The sequence below is a fragment of the Nicotiana attenuata genome, unplaced genomic scaffold, assembly GCF_001879085.1.
Source record: "Nicotiana attenuata strain UT unplaced genomic scaffold, NIATTr2, whole genome shotgun sequence".
NCBI lineage: Eukaryota > Viridiplantae > Streptophyta > Magnoliopsida > Solanales > Solanaceae > Nicotiana > Nicotiana attenuata.
The window spans coordinates 114,843-121,615 of NW_017673751.1; the positions used below are offsets into that span (position 1 = coordinate 114,843).

The 6,773-nt window shown below is 42.8% G+C and overlaps 1 pseudogene; it reads right to left on the reverse strand.

Annotated features, from left to right (window-relative positions):
• Nucleotides 1-207: 207 nt before the first annotated feature.
• LOC109217167 lies at nucleotides 208-4,338 on the reverse strand (annotated as a pseudogene).
• Nucleotides 4,339-6,773: the final 2,435 nt, after the last annotated feature.

Below are 6,773 nucleotides of genomic sequence, written 5' to 3' on the forward strand. Positions count from 1 at the left end.
AGTTAAAATGCGACCGCATCTTTGCAGCGGACTTCACACAGCGATTTTTCTCACATTTCTCATGCATTCCCACCATGTGTTGTGATCTTTTGAACCCCCTGCACTCTAACACACACATTAAATTGCTCAAGTAAATCTTGAGTTAACGTTGCGGCACGATGAAGTTGATGTCCCTTGGATTCACTTAGTGGTCGGACACGGACCATCTTATAGAGCCAGCTGCTCCACCAAATGTTTTTCTCCATTTGTGCCCAGGTAATGCTTGATGCGTTGGCCATTTACTTTGAAGGTCCGGGACCCATCTTCCGATGCCAGTTCCACAGCTCCATATGGAGAGACACTTACTACTTTGAACGGACCGGACCATTTGGATTTAAGCTTGCCCAGAAACAATTTGAGCCTGGAGTTAAAGAGCAAGATCAAGTCACCCGAATTGAACTCCCTTTTCAAGATCTTCTTGTCATGGACGAACTTCATCCTTTCCTTATACACAGCTACACTTTCATATGCATGGAAACGGAATTCCTCCATTTCATTGAGTTGTGCCAACCTCAAATTTGCAGTTTCACGCCAATCCAAGTTCAACCTTTTTAGAGCCTACATGGCTGTGTGTTCCAATTCTACAGGTAGATGACAAGCTTTGCCGAAGACTAACCGATATGGAGAAGTACCAATAGGAGTTTTGTACGCCGTGCGGTATGCCCACAATGCGTCATCTAATTTCCTTGACCAGTCTGTCCTATTTGCATTAACAGTTTTTGCTAGAATGTTCTTGATCTCCCGATTGGAAACCTCAACTTGACCACTAGATTGGGGATGATAAGGTGTGGCCACCTTGTGCTTGACGCCGTATTTTTCTGGTAGCCCCGTAAAAGCCTTGTTACAAAAGTTAGACCCACCATCACTAAGAATGGCCCTAGGAGTGCCAAATCGAGTGAATATGTTTTTCTTCAAGAACGCGGTCACACTTCTTGCCTCATTGTTAGGCAAAGCAATTGCTTCAACCCATTTGGACGCATAGTCCACAGCTACCAAGATATATTTCATCCCATAAGAGCTCACAAATGGACCCATAAAGTCAATTCCCCACACATCGAAGATTTCTATCTCCATCACAAAGTTCATAGGCATTTCATGCCTCTTGGAGATTGATCCTTGCCTTTGACATTGGTCACAAGCCTTGACCATTTGATTGGCGTCATGATAGATTGTCGGCCAATAGTAACCACATTCAAGTACCTTGGCCGCCGTTCCATTTCCCCCATGATGACCCCCAACCGGCAAGTCGTGGCATGCTTTTAGAATAGGCATAACTTCTTCTTCTGGAACACATCTTCGGATGATGTTGTCGGCACAAACACGGAACAACTATGGCTCTTCCCAATAATATTGCCGACAATCTCTCAAGAACTTCTTCTTTTGATAGGACTCCAAACCCTCCGGGATAAGGTCACTCACCAAATAGTTAGCAATATCGGCATACCAAGGAGCAAAAGTGCTAGATAGTGCCAAGATGTGCTCATCCGGAAATGCATCATTGATCTCAAGATCTCCCTTTGGTCTCCCTGCTTCCTCAAGCCTTGATAAGTGATCCTCTACTTGATTTTGAGCTCCCTTGCGATCCTTGACCTCGAAGTCAAACTCTTGCAACAATAAAACCCATCGAATCAACTGTGGCTTTGCATCCTTCTTTGCCATAAGGTAGCGAAGAGAAGCATGATCCGTGTACACTATCACCTTGGACCCCAACAAATAAGCTCTGAACTTCTCAAAGGCATAAACAATGGCAAGAAGCTCTTGCTCAGTTACCGTGTAATTCGTTTGCGCCCCGTTGAGTGTCTTGCTTGCATAATAGACCGGGTGGAGAACCTTGTTGTGACGTTGGCCAAGCATTGCTCCAATAGCTACACCACAAGCCTCACACATGAGCTCGAAAGGAATAGACCAATCGGGTGTGACAATAATAGGTGTCGTGGTGAGCCTTAGCTTCAATTCCTCAAACGCTTTGAGGCATTTCTCATCAAACACAAATTTGGCGTCTTTCTCAAGGAGCTTGCACATAGGATTTGCAATTTTGGAAAAATCCTTGATGAACCGCCTATAAAATCCGGCATGCCCTAAGAAACTTCGAACACCCTTGACGGAAGTCGGTGGAGGAAGCTTGGAAATAATCTCGATCTTAGCTCGATCAACCTCAATGCCATGTTTTGAAATTTTATGCCCCAATACGATGCCTTCATCCACCATGAAATGGCATTTCTCCCAATTTAGCACAAGGTTAGTTTACTCACATCTCTTAAGCACTTGTCTAAGATTGTTAAGACAATGCTCAAAAGAGTCACCTACTACCGAGAAGTCATCCATGAAGACCTCTAGAATATCCTCCACCATGTCGGAGAAAATGGACATCATGCACCTTTGAAAAGTAGCCGGAGCATTGCACAAACCAAATGGCATCCGACTAAAAGCAAAAGTTCCATAGGGACAAGTGAATGTTGTTTTCTCTTGATCCTCCAATGCGATGTTGATTTGGTTGTAGCCGGAATATCCATCAAGAAAATAATAGAATGACCTTCCCGCTAGCGGATCAAGCATTTGATCAATAAAAGGCATAGGGAAATGGTCTTTGCATGTGGCACTGTTGAGCTTCCGATAATCCATACACACCCTCCAACCGGTCACCGTTCTTGTTGGGATGAGCTCGTTTTTATCATTTTCAATTACGGTCATGCCTTCCTTTTTCGGTACACATTGCACCGGGCTCACCCACGAACTATCGGAAATAGGGTAGACAACCCCGGCATCCAACCACTTGATGATTTCTTTCTTTACCACCTCTTGCATTGAAGGGTTCAACCATCGTTGATGTTCCACACTTGGCTTCGTTTCACTCTCCAATTGGATCTTGTGTTCACAAATTCCCGCGGGAATCCCTCGAATATCCGCAATTGTCCATCCAATGGCTTGCCTATGCTCCTTCAAGACCTCCAACAATTGTTCCACCTGCACATCATTTAACAAAGACGAAACGATTACGGGTAAAGTATCATTAGAGCCAAGCAATTTATACCTTAGGTGCGGGGGGAGTGGCTTGAGATCTAGTTGTGGCGGCTCAATGATTGATGGCTTTGCGGGAGGTGTTGCCCTATTCTCCAAGTCAAGCAAAAGCTTTGCCGGAGTATAAGTGCATGGTCCAAGACCCTCCAATGCATTTACCGACTCCATGTACCCATCCATGTCTTCACTATCAAAGTTAACCAAGATAGCCGCCAATGCCTCACCAAGGCATTGTTCTTCCATTTTCATTTCGACGGCACCTTCTACCTCATCAACAACATCTATCGCTGAAATGCTCTTATACTCACGGGGTAGTTTCATACCCTTGCTCGCTTGAAATGTGACTTCTTCACCATTCACCCGGAATTTAATTTCATTCTGCTCCGAATCCATGAGTGCCCTCCCTGTGGCTAGGAATGGTCTCCCCAAAATGATAGGGATTTCTTTATCAACCGCACAATCAAGAATTACAAAATCGGCGGGCAAATGAAACTTCCCCACTTTTACAAGTACATCGTCAACAATTCCTACCGGGCATTTGATTGACCGATCGGCCATTTGCAATATCATACTAGTGGGTCTTGTCATACCTAACCCCGCCAACTTATAGATGGCAAGAGGCATTAAGTTGATGCTAGCCCCATTATCACATAAGGCTCTTGCAAAATCACGGGCCCCGATGGTGCAAGGAATGGTGAAAGCTCCCGGGTCATCTTTCTTTTGGACTTTGGTTGTGGCAATAATAGAGCTAACCCGGTGAGTCATGTTTAGTACCTCATTCTTTGTGGTCTTCTTTTTGGTGATCAAATCCTTTAAATATTTAGCAAACCCTGGCATCTCTTGAAAAGCTTCCACAAATGGAATGTTCACCGTTAATTGCTTGAGAATGTCGTAGAATTTTTCAAGTTTGCTATCATCAATCTTTCTCGCGAGCCTTTGAGGAAATGGGGGAGGAGGTCTAGGAATAGGTGGAAGAGCTTTTGGTGTCTCTTTCACTTTTTCCTTCACCTCTTCCCGGTTCTCTTTTTGCACATTCGACTCCTCCGGAATCTTTTCAACCTCGACAACACTTGGCTCTTCAACCTCAACCCTTTGTTCGGACTCTTCTGCTTCAACCGTTTGTTCACCCTCTCCGTGTAGCACTTTCCCACTCCTAGTAGTGATTGCCATGATGTGAGATGTTGGGCCACTCCCACTACCTCTTGGATTTGCAACCGTGTCACTAGGGAGTGTGCCCTTTTGTTTTGGATTTTGCTCTTTGGAGAGGTCTCTCATTTGCATCTCCAATTTTTAGATGGAGGCGGTATGAGATCCGACAACCTCGGTCATGTTCCTCATTGAAGTATCGGATTTTTCTTGATTTTGCAACACTCGCTCGAGCATAGCTTCCAACTTAGATTCACTAGAAGACCCTTGTTTTGAATATTGATCCTTTGGAGGAACATAGGGGTTTGAACTCCGGTTGGAAAAGTTGTTGCTATTGTTCCAATTCCCTTGGTTTGAGCCACCTTGGTCATGTCGCCATTGTTGGTTGTCTTGCCCTTGCGGGTTCGGCCTCCATTGACTTTGCTGCCCCTGACCCTGATAATGTTGTCGTTGATACCCTCCTTGAGGGTTGTTGATGTAATTAGCTTCTTCAAACTCTTCATTGGAGATAGGTTGCACATCCTCGACTACATTCACCTTTTTTGTTTGATTTTCCGAGAGCATTTTTATCAACACATTTACATTTGTGGCCAACCCTGCAATTATTTGGTCCCTCTCTTGATTCTCCTTGATCAAGTTGGTCAAGGAAGGAGAACCATATGCAATTCCGCCTGAAGTATCCTCAGAATGCCAAGCTTGATTGTGTTTTGCCATCTTGTCAAGTATTTGCATAACTCTTGCAAATGACTTGTCCATAAAATATCCGTCCGCCGCATTCTTCGCTATAGCTTGGTTCATAGGATCCAAACCCATATAAAATTTCTCTAGCAAGATGGAATCTGGAAAACCATGATTGGGAGACCTCACCAAATATAATTTGAATCGATCCCATGCCTCATGTAAGTGTTCCCCTGGTTGTTGCTTGAAGAAGAAAATCTTGTCTCGAAGCTCGGACTTCTTGCTCTGTGGGAACCACTTTGCTAGAAATGCCCGGACAAGTTCAGGCCAAGACCGGATGGAATTTGGTGGCAAGTTTTGAAGCCACTTCCTTGCGTCTCCAGCTAGTGAGTACTTGAAGACCCTCAACCTTAGGGCATCATCTGAGACATTGTTCTGCTCATGCATAGCACACACTCCCAAGAAATTCCTAAGATGTTGTGTTGGATCATCATCAGTAGAATTCCTAAAAAGCCCCTTCCGCTTTGAGCATTAGGATTAGACCATGTTCCACTTTGAAAGTTGAGGCACTAACAGCCGGAGGTACAATAGCATTTGTATCATCAATATACTCATCTATGTCCGCAAAAGGATTTTCATCCACTTCTTCCTCGTAGTCAGACATGTTTTCCTATCAACACCAAGCAAAGCAAGCGAAGAGTGATGGAATAGAACAAGACGTAAAGTAAAGCACACACTAAATAGTAATTTCAAAACTGTATTCCCCGGCAACGGCGCCAAAATTTGATACGCTCAAATTACACTTTAAGAAATAGTGTAAGGCGTTCGATGTCAAATATAGTAACCCAACAAGGTTGGGGTCGAATCCCACAGGGAATAGGGGTGAAAAGGTTACTCGAATAGTGTGTTGCTCGACTAAAGTCGTAATTCTATTTAGTTAATGGTAACAAGAGTGTGAATTAATAGTAACAAGAGTATAGATTGAGTTTGTTTTGAGTTAACAACTAGTTGGAATATTAGGAGTGTAAATAATTGGATTAAAGAAACCAAGGTTGTGTCCCCTTTCAATGAAGTGTAATGCTATCGGTGTTAATATGATATATTTCTAATGGAAGGTCCTTTTGATATGCAAATGATATCTAAATGACTACCCAATATTTTCCAATAGTTGGGTAATATTTCCTCTTTACACTTTTTCCAAATGTAAAAGAGTTGCAATTAAGAACAATCAATTATGACAATAAAACCCACTTATCCTAAGCGATTTGTTAAACAGTTTAAAGCCTTGAGACTTTGATATTTACTCCTACCAAATTCTAACCCACTTTCCCAAGCAAAGCAAGAATTTAATGGCACTTGTTAATGTTTGCAACCACCAACAATAAATGAAGAATGAGAAGTAAAAAAATATCAACCAACCATTATATATATATTCAATGTTAAACACCCATTAACATAACACCCATTTAGGGTCCACAACCTTAGTATTTAAAGTTAGCTACTCATACTAAAATACAAAAACAAGAGAATAATAGATGCCATAAAGCTTACAAAGTAAAGATTCTTGACCCAAAAGCTTCCAAAAGTGAAGAATATTTAAGTCTTGGAATGTAGCTCAAAAACTAGACAAGATGAGCCCTCAAAAACCTAATAAATCTATTTATAGTGTACTGAAAATCGGGATAAAAAACCGACAAAGTTGCCCTTTTAGGTCAGATATGCGACCGCATTTCTGTCACAGAGAGAACATGCGGTTCGCGTTTTGGACATCTTCATCGCAGATTGAAACCCTAAGTTCCAGGCCTTCATCGCATTCTTGTTATGTGATCCGCATTGAAGGAATGCGATCGCATTTTCCGTCGCACTTTCTTCATTCAGCAGCCTTCATGGTT